The sequence below is a fragment of the Stylophora pistillata genome, chromosome 3, assembly GCF_964205215.1.
Source record: "Stylophora pistillata chromosome 3, jaStyPist1.2, whole genome shotgun sequence".
Taxonomy (NCBI): domain Eukaryota; kingdom Metazoa; phylum Cnidaria; class Anthozoa; order Scleractinia; family Pocilloporidae; genus Stylophora; species Stylophora pistillata.
Window position 1 is genome coordinate 9,472,728 of NC_142521.1, and position 13,253 is coordinate 9,485,980.

Below are 13,253 nucleotides of genomic sequence, written 5' to 3' on the forward strand. Positions count from 1 at the left end.
TAACTAAATTTTCAGGTTTACATATTCCACTCAAGTCCTCCAAACTGATTGCCCACTCACTCAGCCCAGCAACTCCGCTATCAATTTTGCATTAACACCTCAGTTTAACATTACAATTGATATTCTTGTCTTATGCGGTAAGCATTTAACCAATGCGTCAAGTTAATTGAGGTAAATAGAAAGCTGCATTTGTAACCTGCTTTGATAATGTAAGGATTAAAAGTGGAAATAAATTTTCTGCATACTGAATAAAAGTTAGTCTGTACTAAGATTTCAACTTGTTGTCAATGCAAGACATAAAGAATAAGCAGAAAACTGCAGATAAGAGTAAACAGAACACATATGTATCAGGCATTCTCTTTTTATACCGCAACATCCACGTTCTCGTCAATTCAGCAAGACTGCAAAAATATACCGGTGCAATGTTTGTTTGATCTTTTAAATGAGCTTTCTTTCTTCCGCGTCCGTGTTTAATTGTCATTTGTCGTTGCAGTGGAGATAATGAAGGATTTATGAACCCAATAAGACAAGTACTTTGTTGGTGTGAGAAGCAATCTATTTCAGCTCGCACGCAAGGAAGGTATTCCGTTAAACGGTCGACTAAGCTCCGCTATTGGACAAACACTAGACAGAGTCAGCGCCTAATCGCTCTGAGATCTAGATCGATTGAGAAATATTAGAAGGAATTGATATAAGAGGATACGGCTTACTCCTCTTTCTGTAAATGGAAATGAAGTAAACTCTTGAACGTATAACAACTGAAAATCGAAATTAACAAATAATGTAACTGGATTAGTTTCGTGAGTGAATGATGTAATTGGAATTTTACTGCAGACCTGTCACAAATGACACTAAAGTAGGCCTTCAGAGATAATTGACTTTTAACAATTGATATATTTTTAATCTCTTTGGAAACCACTTGATAAACAGTTTAAAAGGCTAAAGAATCTCATTATTGGCGGCCTTGATTGTAGCTTTATACATCCTGTTTGAGGAAAGTGATGTTCTCTTTTTTTCACACCGCCATCCGACAGTTTACTAAACAAACGAACTGTCTGAATGTACAATCAAGTTTGGAGCTGTGAATGCTGCGATTTTAAAATGAGAGCAAGCATCTTAAAATAGTTTTTTCAAGTAAGATTAATGATCTTGTATATGTTTTGTTAGATGGAATAGATAAACTCTAGCAAAAAAAAAAAAAAAAGGAATTCATGCAGTTAGTCGTGTTCAAAGTATGGATGTGACACGGCTTTGATTTTTTACAAAATTTATTCATGCAATTGACAAGGGTTACACGAGGTGTCACTTTAATACGCCTTTTCATCTTTTCTAGCAAGTAAATCTAAATTGAAACAATGTCGATCCCTTGAAAGAGTCTTACAAAGGGATCGACCATTTAACTTTTGAGGGGGGGGGTTGGGTGATTTCTGATCCTCAATTTTTTTTTTTTTTAGCAATCTGCTGTGCAGGATATTCTTTTCCGATTTGTTGGTACATTTTTTCTGTTACATTTGGGCTGCATGCAATTTTTTTCTTCCAACAAGCGCTTGCAGGAAATTTTTTATCATAATAAGCCTCCCCCCCTCAAAAGTTAAATGGTCGGCCCCTAAACGACTTCTTCGTCTCCACCGGTTGTTATGCACACTTCGTAAATGATAGACCGCTTCCTGCGGTATCTGGAGAATTTCCCGTTGTTGACGCAGCCCTGTTGCCTTCTCTGAAGTGAGCTTCCAATCCCACTTTACAAAGCTGTATATCGTCCACGTGTCTAAATCGAACCTCCCTGCTATATTTGGTGATCATATCCAAGTCAAAAGCTCCTGCAAGAAACGTCGTTATTAGTTGTGATCACAACTAATGTACCGCAAGACACCACTGAATAAGTCAGGTTTGTACAATTCAGTCGGAGAAAGTAAATCAAGTTTTACTAGTTCCTCAGTTGACATGAAGATGGACAATTCTTTCAGTTACCTAGCATTAAGAGGAATATTTTTTCGTTAACTTCCTGCGCTTGTGAGCAATTCACAGTCTTGTAGTAAAGGTGCTTTTTCTCGTATCTTGCTTTGTCACTTCTTGACTGCTGTACCAAACGTGTTGTAACTTCCCTTTCGTAGCTACGACTCTCGAAGTGCCCTTTCCAAAATCTCAGTCAAATCAGAAGCAGAAGGACTGAAGTTGATATCAAACATTTTCAGTTCCAGGCTTTCTTGAGTATTGCAATCTGTAAATTTTTAAAACTAACCGGCATACGCCAACGCCGACTGACTTGTTTACCTTGTAAGGTTTTGTGACCTTCGAGCTCTAGAAGATGGGCTCACCGGTGACAAACGCTGTACCTTGTATGGCAAGAAATGTAATCAAGTTAATTATCGTGACAAAGAAAATCTTGTGCTTTACAAAGGCATCGTCGGTAGTTGCTGAGCTACGTTTGTGTTTAATCTCTAATCATAAAATATCGCTCCTCAGTACGGAGCAGAAGATGGTAGCTGAACAAAATAAATCATTACATTTAGTGTTGCCTGCCGGATTCGTTTTTTTATATATTTTCGTGAAGAAGACAACGAGTAGAAATTATCGTGTGCAAATGTTGCCTTGAAAAATCATCAAAGAAGCTGGACGCTCATACTCATTGAGAACGGCCAGGTGTACAGAGGTGTATTTTGAGTTCAACTTACCAACGGTAATGGATAGGGCGAAAACAAACGCGAGCACACAAACCAAGCCACGAAACATCATGAACTCTTCGCTCTCAGTAATTCGACGTACAAGATTTACTAGCAAGAATTATATCATAGCTAGCACGGCCGCGCAATCAAATTCAGCATACGTAAGCGTGCTCAAAATCCCGATAGTGCATGCTGATAGCGTTAGCACTGAAATCGCTTCACCAGAAAACTTTTTTTTCGCGCGAGCGGCGGGGAAAAATAATTGCACAAACACAATTTAAATTGTGAAATAAGGAAGCAGCCGAGTGTAAAATGTTGTAAGCGCGCCTTGAGAAAGCAATTTCTACAAGATCAAGCTCACTTACCTTACTTTTATCCATAATTTTTATTGAACTTTATTATGTATTTATTTAATTGCTCAATTTTTATTATAGAATTACTACCTGTCCATTGTTTATAGTTTAATAATGTAATTTTCATTCATATGTAGTAGAGGGCCACAAGTTTATTAGTTTTTAGCTATTATGTGCTACCCTCTTTAAATAAAGACTACTCCGCACACCGTTTCAAGGTGATTTGATATGAATCTTGAGGCAAAAACTCAACCGGGATGGAATTTCTTTCAGTCTAACGAGCAAAAGTTAGTCTGCAGTTAGATTGCAACTATTTTGTGATTGCGAAAATTTAGGAAAACGAACCAAAAAAACTTTGCTGAGAGTCGACGGAAGTGCTATGCGTTAGATATATCTTATTAACCAAGCGCGAGGGCCGTACTGGGAGAATATTGGCCCGAGGTCTTGACAGTATGGACTGAGCGCAGCGAGATCCGTACAAAAAAGACTGAGGGCCGATATTCTTCCAGTACGATCCCGAGCAAGCTTGGTTAATAAGAGATTTATTATACGACTGAAGTTCAAAGGGACACAAGTGCGGTATCATTCGGGACCATTCGGGACAGTGCCCGGTCCAATACTTAGAGAGTATTGACCGGCAATAGAGCATTTTGATTGGTTGATTTTAGTTATTGGCCCTCTGACTGCCCGAGTCGTATAATAAATGTCTTTATTACGTACGTTCTCGTTGGGTGCATAAGTTTATAGCTTATGGGGCCCGATTATTTTTGATAGTATAATCAATCCTTTTTATCAGAACTGTACATCATGTATAGGTTTTCGTGTTACACTTTATTTCACTGACACTCAGGATATCAGTAATGCTTTCCGATGCACCCGAAAATCTGTGTTCGGATGTTAACATGATGGGAATGAAGGTGAGCGAAAGGACTAGAAGAGAAACTGACCTTGCCTATAACCTTGGTGCTATTTGATCTGGCCTCATTTGATTGGCTTAAGATCTGTGATTGACAACGCTCCTTGCCCCATGCAAAGGCACACCCAAATACTTAACTATGTATATGACGGGCCTCGAGATAAAATCACATTGTGGTTATGTCATAATGTTGGCCTTTTTGTCTTTAAAACAGCGGGATATAGAACTCTTGACTCACTATTTTGCTTCTCAGGTTCGTCGGTTGTGAACAGTGCAGGGTAAACACTTCTGAATTTACCAATCGGGACTCTTTACGAATATAGTACATATTAATTTGGGTTAGTTATAAGTTTACAGAAGTCAAAACTTGAAATTCAATTTCTGTGTTTGTAGAAATCCGGTAATGCTGCTACAGACACCAAACTTGATTGACTGGCCGGTCTTATTATCTATCAAAACGTTTTTTCTTTGTTCGAGATGGGACGTAGAGGTAATTTTTGAGAGGCTTTGGAATCACAGCATTTTGGGAGAATGAGCAAGTTTGGAACAATTGGTGAACACAGTCGTTTAAAAAATCCTTGAGTATCGATTATAGACGGATATCCAGAAGTGCTGAAGTCTACACTCTCTCATTGTACTGATGAGCGACGATGGTTCTTGAGTCAGTAATCTCTTCTTAGAACTTAATTCTTCAATTCTTCGCGTTTTCTTCAAGGTTACGCTTTCCGGCCTTGACCTCGTTAAATTAAGTTACAAAGTAACAGATATTTCGCGGTCCTTATGTTAGCTAAGAAGCTTTTTTTCAATCAATCTTTCGATCATTTGAGTATGCCATACGATGATCATTTTGCAACAAAGATTCCTTACGGGTTTATCAGACAGGTTACGTTACCTAAACGTGAACAACTTCCTATTTTTCTGTATCTGAAACACGTTTTACTGTTTAGCGCGATGATTCTGCTCTAAAGAGCTCTCTAGTAAAGTGAAAAGGTATGAGATCAGTTTTCATGTCGTTAGTAAATACATTTTTAAAACGATTTTGCAAAGCACTTTATCAAATCAAACAAACAGTTGAATACGTATGATCCACGATCCTCGCAGTAGAGAGCGCTATTTATGCAATAGCGAAAATCAGATCTGAAAAAAATCAGGCCTGTACGGGATTCGAACCACTGACCTCTGCGATACTAGTGCAGCGCTCTTCTAATTGAGCTAACAAGCCAACTGGGAGTAGGCCGTTATGTTGATTCGTAATAAACACGTGATGATAAATCAGATACAATGAATATATGAAGTTCATATATTCATTGTATCCAAACAGTTGAATGATGAGCAGACAAGAAAAACAATGAAAATTTGTGCTGTTTGTATTGACTCGGTGCATGAAGGGCGCGCAGAATATAGCTCAATTGGTTAGTGCGCCGAATTGTGTTGTGCGGGAGGTCGAGGGTTCGAGAAATGGATAGATATTCTGGTCTTCTCGGATAAGGACGAATAAACCGTAGGTCCCGTCTCCTGCAGGGTTAGGGGTAGGAGACGTTAATTTCCTACGCACGAGACTACTGTGTGGCAGATGTCTTCCCCTGCGGTGGGATGGGTGGGCGTTAGCCCTGAAAAGCTGAAAAGCCCTATGAGAAGTGGTCAATTAACCTATGTATATGTAACCTTTTGCGTGATTGCAAGGCATTTTGAGTGAACTTGTGTTTCTTAACTCAGTTGAAAATATTAGAATGGGGGAACAGAGAATTAACTCTGAAGCGTAAATTAAAGTGTTAAGTGAAACCCATGAAAAACCCACTGGGCGTTACTAGCCCTAGTAAAGGGTATTAGGGAAGTACACGAGGTGAAGGAATTATCTGCCAATCGAGTGTCGTAACGCGTATAGTGTTATAGTATAGTGAAAAGTTTCTCCAGGATGATTAAAAAGCTTTCTTTGGTCAGGGACATTGACTTTTCTAATTTATTCCGTAAAAGATAGCTCCTCCCTTAAAGAAGTATTTTTAAGTCTATAATTTTATTAGCTGGATAATACTATCAATTATTAATCTAAACATTATCTCATGTTTACACATAAGTCTTATTTTATAGTTTATTACAACTATTGTTTAAGTATCTTTTTATTTATCTACATACACGACCCCACAAGCTGCATAGCTTTAAAACTTATCGTGTTTAAATAAAGGTTTTCCTTTATTCAAAACTCTTGAACAAAAGCTGATCTTTCAAACCGGCAGTCTAAATCCCACAGGGATCAACGAACGCTTTTCATTCCACTAATTCATCGTGTTTTTCTCGTTGCCATGTTCCCACCAATAACGTGGCTCCATTTTTTGCCTTTAAAAGCACACACAATCCACAATTCCTCCATTCGCTCCGACGAAGGGCTAACGCTCTAAACGTCAGCTTCTGCAATCGTTACGGTCGCCAATTTACCATTTCAACTTTGTTGATATATCCAAAGTTTTCCTTACTTACTTACTATTGGAATATTAGTGATTTTGACCAGTAGTGGAAGAATGGTGATTTTGACCATTAGTGGAAGATTGGCGATTTTGGCCACTAGTGGAAGATTGGCGATTTTTGCCTCTAGTGGAAGATTGGCGGTTTTGGCCACTTGTGGAAGATTGGCGATTTTGGCCACTAGTGGAAGATTGGCGATTTTGGCCACTAGTGGTAGATTGGTGATTTTGGCCAGTAGTGGAAGATTGGCGATTTTGGCCACTAGTTGCCGATTGGCGAGTTGGCTACTAGTGGAGGATTGGCAATTTTGGCCTCAAGTAGCCGATTGGCGATATTGGTCACCAGTGGAAAATTGGCTATCTCGGCCACTAGTGGCAGATTAGTCATTTTGGCGAATAGTGGAAGATTGGTGATTTTGGCTACCAGTGGAAGATTGGCGATCTCGGCCACTAGTGGCAAATTATTTATTTTGGCCACTAGTGGAAGATCGGTGATTTTGGCCACTAGTGGAAGATTGGCGAATTTGGCCGCTAGTGGCAGATTAGTAATTTTGGCCAATAGTGGAAGATAAAAAAAAAGATTGGTGATATTGGCCACTAGTGGAAGATTGGTGATCTCGGTCACTACTGGCAGATTAGTGATTTTGGCCACTAGTGGAAATTGGTGATTTTGGCCGTTAGTGGAACACTGGCCATTTTTGCCACTAGTGGCAGACTAGCGATTTTGGCCACTAGTGGCCTATTGGCTATTTTGGCCACTAGTGGAAGATGGGCGATTTTGGCCACTAGCTGCCGATTGGTGATTTAGACGACTAGTGGAAGATTGTTTATTTTGGCCACTAGTGGAAGACTGGCCATTTTGGCCACTAGTGAAAGATTGGTAATTTTGGCCACTAGTGGTACATTAGTGATTTTTGGCAGTATTCGAAGATTGGCGATTTTGACCACTAGTGGAAGATTGGGGATTTAGACCACTAGTGGAAGATTGGTGATTTTGGACAGTAGTGGAAGATTGGCGATTTTGGCCACTAGTAGCCTATTGGCAATTTTGGCTACTAGTGGCCTATTGGCAATTTTGGCTACTAGTGGCCTATTAGCAATTTTGGCTACTAGTGGAGGATTGGCAATTTTAGGCACTAGTGGTAGATTGGTGATTTTGGCCAGTAGTAGAAGATTGGCGATTTTGGCCACTAGTGGAAGATTAGCTATTTTGGCCACTACTTGTAGATTGGCAATTTTGGCCACTAGTGGAAGGCTAACGATTTTTGGCCACTAGTGGCCGATTTGTGATTTTGGCCACTAGTTGCCTATTGGCGATGATTATGGCCACTAGTGTTCGATTAGCGATTTTGGCCACTTGTGAAGGATTGGCTATCTCGGCCACTAGTGGCAGATTAGTGATTTTGGTGAATAGTGGAAGATTGGCGATTTTGGCCACTAGTTGCCTATTGGCGATTTTAGCCACTAGTGGCCGATTGGCGATTTTGGCCACTTGTGGAAGACTGGCGATTTTGGCCACTAATGGCCGATTGGCGATTTTGGCCACTAGTGGCCTATTGGCGATTTTGGCCAACAGTTGCCGATTGGCTATTTTGGCTACTACTGGAGGATTGGCACTTTTGGCCACAAGAAGCCGATTGGCGATTTTGGCCACCGGTTGGAGATTGACCATCTCGGTCACTACTGGCAGATTAGTGAATTTGGCCACTAGTGGAAATTGGGGATTTCAGCCACTAGTAGAAAACTGGCCATTTTGGCCACTAGTAGCAGATTGACGATTTTGGCCACTAGTGGAAGACTGGCGATTTTGGCCACTGGTGGAAGAATGGCGATTTTGGCCATCGGTTGCGGATTGGTGATTTAAACCACTAGTGGAAGATGATTTATTTTGGCCACTAGTTGAAGATTGGCGATTTTGGCCACTAGTAGCCTATTGGCCATTTTGGCCACTAGCGAAAGACTGGCAATTTCTGCCACTTGTGGAAGATTTCCGATTTTGGCCACTAGTGGCGGATTGGTGATTTAGACCACTAGTGGAAGATTGGTGATTTTGGCCACTAGTGGAAGATTGACGATTTTGGCCACTAGTGGAAGATTGGCGATTTTGGCCACTTGTTGCAGCTTGGTTGGTTTGTCTAGTAGTGACAGATCGGCGATTTTGGCTACTTGGGGAAGATCGGTGATTTTGGCCACTAGTGGCAGATTGGTGATTTAGGCCACTGCTGGAAAATTGGAAATTTTGCCACAAGTGGTAGATTAGTAATTTTGGCCACTAGTGGAAGATTGGTGATTTTGGCCAGTAGTGGCAGAGTGGCGATTTTGGCCACTAGTAGAAGATTGGTGACTTTGGTCAGTAGTGGAAGATTGGCGATTTTTGCCACTAGTGGCCGATTGATGATTTAGACAACTTGTGGAAGATTGTTGAGCTTGGCCACTAGTGGAAGATTGGCGATTTTGGCCACTAGTGGAAGATTGGCGATTTTGGTCACTAGTGGTAGATTGGTGATTTTGGCCAGTAGTGGAAGATTGGCGATTTTGGCCACTAGTGGCAGATTGGCGGTTTCGGCCACCAGTGGAAGATTGGTGTTTTTGGTCACTAGTGGTAGATTGGCGATCTCGGCCACTAGTGACAGATTAGTGATTTTGGCCATTAGTGGAAGATTCGTGATTTAGAGAACTAGTGGGAAATTGGCGATTTTGGTCATTAGTGGTGGATTGACGATTTATGTAGTTGTGGTAGATTGACGATTTTGACCACTAGTGGCAGATTAACGATTTTAGCTTGTAGTGGCAGATTGGCAATTTTGGCCACTAGTAGCTGATTGTTGATTTTGGCCACAAGTGGCCGATGGACGGTGTTGGCCACAAGTGGCCGATTTGCAATTATAGTCAGTGAGATTAGTGATTTTGGCTACTAGTGGAAGATTGGTGATTTAGACCACTAGTGGAAGATTGGTGATTTTGGTCACTCATAGTGGGAGATTGGCGATTTTGGCCACCAGTGGAAGATTGGTGATTTTGGCCACTAGTCGAAGATTTGATGATTTCGGCGACTAGTGGAAGATTGGTGACTCTCGCCACTAGTGGCAGATTGGCGATTTTGGCGACTAGTGGAAGATTGGTGATTTTGGCCACTAGTGGAAAATTGGCGAATTTGGCCACTAGTGGCAGATTATTTATTTTGGACGGTGTTGGCCACTAGTCGCCGATTTGCAATTAGAGCCACTAGTGGTGGACTTGGGATTTTTGCCACTATTGGCCGATATTTCTACAAGTGGCTGATTTGCAGTTTTGCCAAACAGTTGGAGATTTAGAATTTTTGCCACTAGTGGCCGATTTACGACTTTAGCCACCAGTGGCCGATTTGCGATTTCGGCCACTAGTGGCCAATTGGTGATTTTGGCCACTAGTGACCTATTGGCGATTTTGGCCACTGGTGCCTGTTATGCGATTTTGGCCACTAGCGGTCGATTGGTGATTTTGGCCACTAGTGGCTGATTGGCGATCTTGGCCACTAATGACCAATTTGCGATTTTGGCCTACAGCGGCCAATTGGTGATTTTTGAGACTAGTGGCAGATTGACGATTTTTGCTACTAGTGGCGGATTTTTAATTTTCGGCGATTGGTGATTTTAGCCACTAGTCGCCGACTTGCCATTTCGGCTAGTGTTGGCCGATTAACGATTTTGGCCACAAACCGGCGAGATTGTAGTCTCCCTTGTAGCTCTTTCCAGCGTCGTTACGCAAGCGAAAACTCCCCCACCAACGGCTGCTCACATTCGAACAACATTCCTTTCCCATTGTAATGTGTTATCCAATCAAAATAAAGTTATTGTCTCACAAACAACCAATGAACACGCGATATATTTATTCCCGCGAATTCACAGGAAGCGCGTTAGCGTTAGTTCCTAAAGATGGAATCTGATGTCCTCGAAACTCCGAAGAAAATATCAGATAATGATCGCTGTTTTATTTGCCCAAATCCTGTGGGCAAATTTATAAAAACATCTCTTCTCTCTTCTATAATTACTGTTATGGCTTCTCTCTGATGCGTACTCAAGCTCTCAATACCAAAAGTATCTCGCACTAAGTCGAAAGCGTCTTCATTTTGTCAGTTTCAACGCTCGGATAATACGAACTCTGTGATTGCTTTGATTATTGAGGCGCGAACGCTTTCCAGAATAAGGTAAGTAAATGCTGATTGGCCAATTTCCGGAAAGGAATGTTGTTCGAATGTGAGCAGCCGTTAGTGGGGGAGTTTTCGCTTGCGTGACGACGCCGGAAAGGGCTGCAAGGGAGACTAGGGAGATTGGTGATGTTGGCAAGTAGTGGCATATTAACACTTTTGGCCAATAGTGGTCGAGCTGCGATTTTGGCCACGAGTGGCCGATTTGTGATTTTGGCTAATTGTGGCCGATTGGCGGTTTGGGTTATTAGTGGCTGGTTTGCGATTTTGGCCACTAGTGGGCGACTGGGGCTTTTGTTGCTGTTTAGTAAATGAGTCTGCGCTCCTTTTTCGGAAATGGAGCCATTTTTGGAAACTGAGACCATGACTCAGGGTACCCTTTCCAGGATTAGTCACGTAGATGACCTTAAAAAAATTGATTGTTTCTTACAGAATAGTAATCCATGCATTAATTCCTAAAACTCAATTTTCACTCTCTTTTCTACAAGATTACAGGCATCCAGCCCAATCTTTTTTTTGTAAGTGGTGAAAACCGTGCAGTGCATGAAGATTCCTTACTAACACTTGTCATCACGTGTATTCTGTTGGGTCACGTCGATGACATTAAATACACCAGCGAAACTTTTCTCGCCTTTCCTTTGTGACGAATATAAAGATCACAAAGAACTAAACTTTTTGAGCAACTAAAGTGAATTTGCTCTCCATGGAGATTTAAGTAAAAACAATTTTTATCAACACTTTCCATAATTCAAAGACAGCGTTAAAGAGGTATTTCCTTTATCAGGGTAAAGAAATAACCCAGCTACTCGATATATTTTTAGCTTCCTCTTTGGTACGCAGCCAAGGTTGCGGAAGAGGTTGTAATTAACCTTGCCCAGGGGCGCGTTATATTAAGATTTGTTTTATCTCCTCTGGATAATTTTCGTCTTTATTTTCTTGGCCCGCACTTTTGCAGTAGACTTCAATGAGTGGCAAAAGTAATTGGATCACCGTCTCATACCAGGTGGTTTCAAGAGATTATAAACTCTTGGGCAGTTGACTACTCCTCTACTCAACTCATTACAACAGAATTATTGTTATTCATCCTAGTAAGTTACTTGTTAGTCCTCATTTTTCCCTAAACAATGTTTCCCGAAATTAGTCAGAATTTAATTTGTTAACATCAGGCATCATTGAAACGGGGGTTAAGGGGAGACAAAAGAAGTCATATTTTCTTAGGGGAGATATATGAAGGTTATATATTCTTTTTAGTAAAAAGTAGTCGAGCGTGCCAAGACTTTTGTCGCTCTCTGTAGCTCCAGGTCAGATCACAGTTGAAATAAATCGTTTGCCTGACGTACTATTCACTTTCAAACCAAGCTTGAACCTTAAATTCGAATCTTCAACGTCTTCTTATGAGTGAGGAGGCCACGTTTCGATTGCGTGTCCTTTAAACATCATCCCGGAAGTCTTTGCTTTTCAAAGCTTCCTGTTCTCTTGTAACGATTGTGACGCAAGCCAGAGAGAGATGTCCTTATTTGGTACTCTATAAAACCAACAAACAAAAGGCATGGAAAAGATAAACGACTTCTTCGCTGTTAGCGAGTCACGGAGCCGACAGGAAATCATCCAGTGAGCACATACTGAGATGATTTTGCTAAACTAATGATACAACTTTAACGCTACTACATTTTTTGACTGGCAACATTGTATAGAAAAAAGTTAATTTGGCAACAGATATGAGAATATCGAGAATGTGTAATAAATGGTTTACGGCTTTGCTCGAGGGCAAAATCTCTCTTTGAGGCTCCTAGGGGGTGTGGTGGGGGGACAAAATGATCCAGCTAAATGTAACGTCAATCCTCTAAACAAGTATCTATTGCCGTGCAGTTTGCATCTTCCTCAAACTCAGACGGATATAAATCGCGGTGTCGAGCGAACCGAAAATTTTTGGCACAAGCTACGAGGAAAGCCTTCAATAAATGTTCTTATTTCTACACACTTCCATCGACTTCCTCTTTGTGGTTTATGGTTTTTGTGGCCCAGTGGAAACCGAGCAAGAACAACAAAAGATCGATTGAATTTTTTTCTTTTCTGCTCTCTCAGTGATATAGAAGGGGGTCGGATTACGACCTTGACTTTTGAAAAATATTAGATAGGAATCTCCTGTTTTGTGTTCTTACAGACCAACTGTCCAACATGTCGTGCAGCCTTCTAATTAATCATAAGAGGGCAAAACAACAAGTAAACCAGCAGAAGGAAAACTTATTGCGGATCAGGTTTGAACCTATTTTAAAGGAAATCCCATACGTTTGGATCTTAGCTTCAGTGCGCATTTTTAAGTCGTTCGGAACAATGCGGATTACTGTTTTCAAGCGCACTCCGATGTTAATTCTCTGTACGTCTCGCCTTAATTGCACATTGCATCATGAAATATCTCACTCCGTTAATGTAGTGTAATATTCTGGACCATTCTGAGTTGCCTTCATGACACAAATTACTGCGATGAAGTACGTAGGTTACCTTACAGTCGCTAATCCTTTTCCTCTGATTTAAAATAGGGTGTTAGCAGATGCCTGCTGAAAGAAAGACAATTCAAAGAAATTGAGGCCGTCACCGCGGTAGAAAATTCTCGTAATTGTACCGAGGGTTCTTCAGCTCTCTATGTGGTAATTAGACCAAAGCTTTTATGTC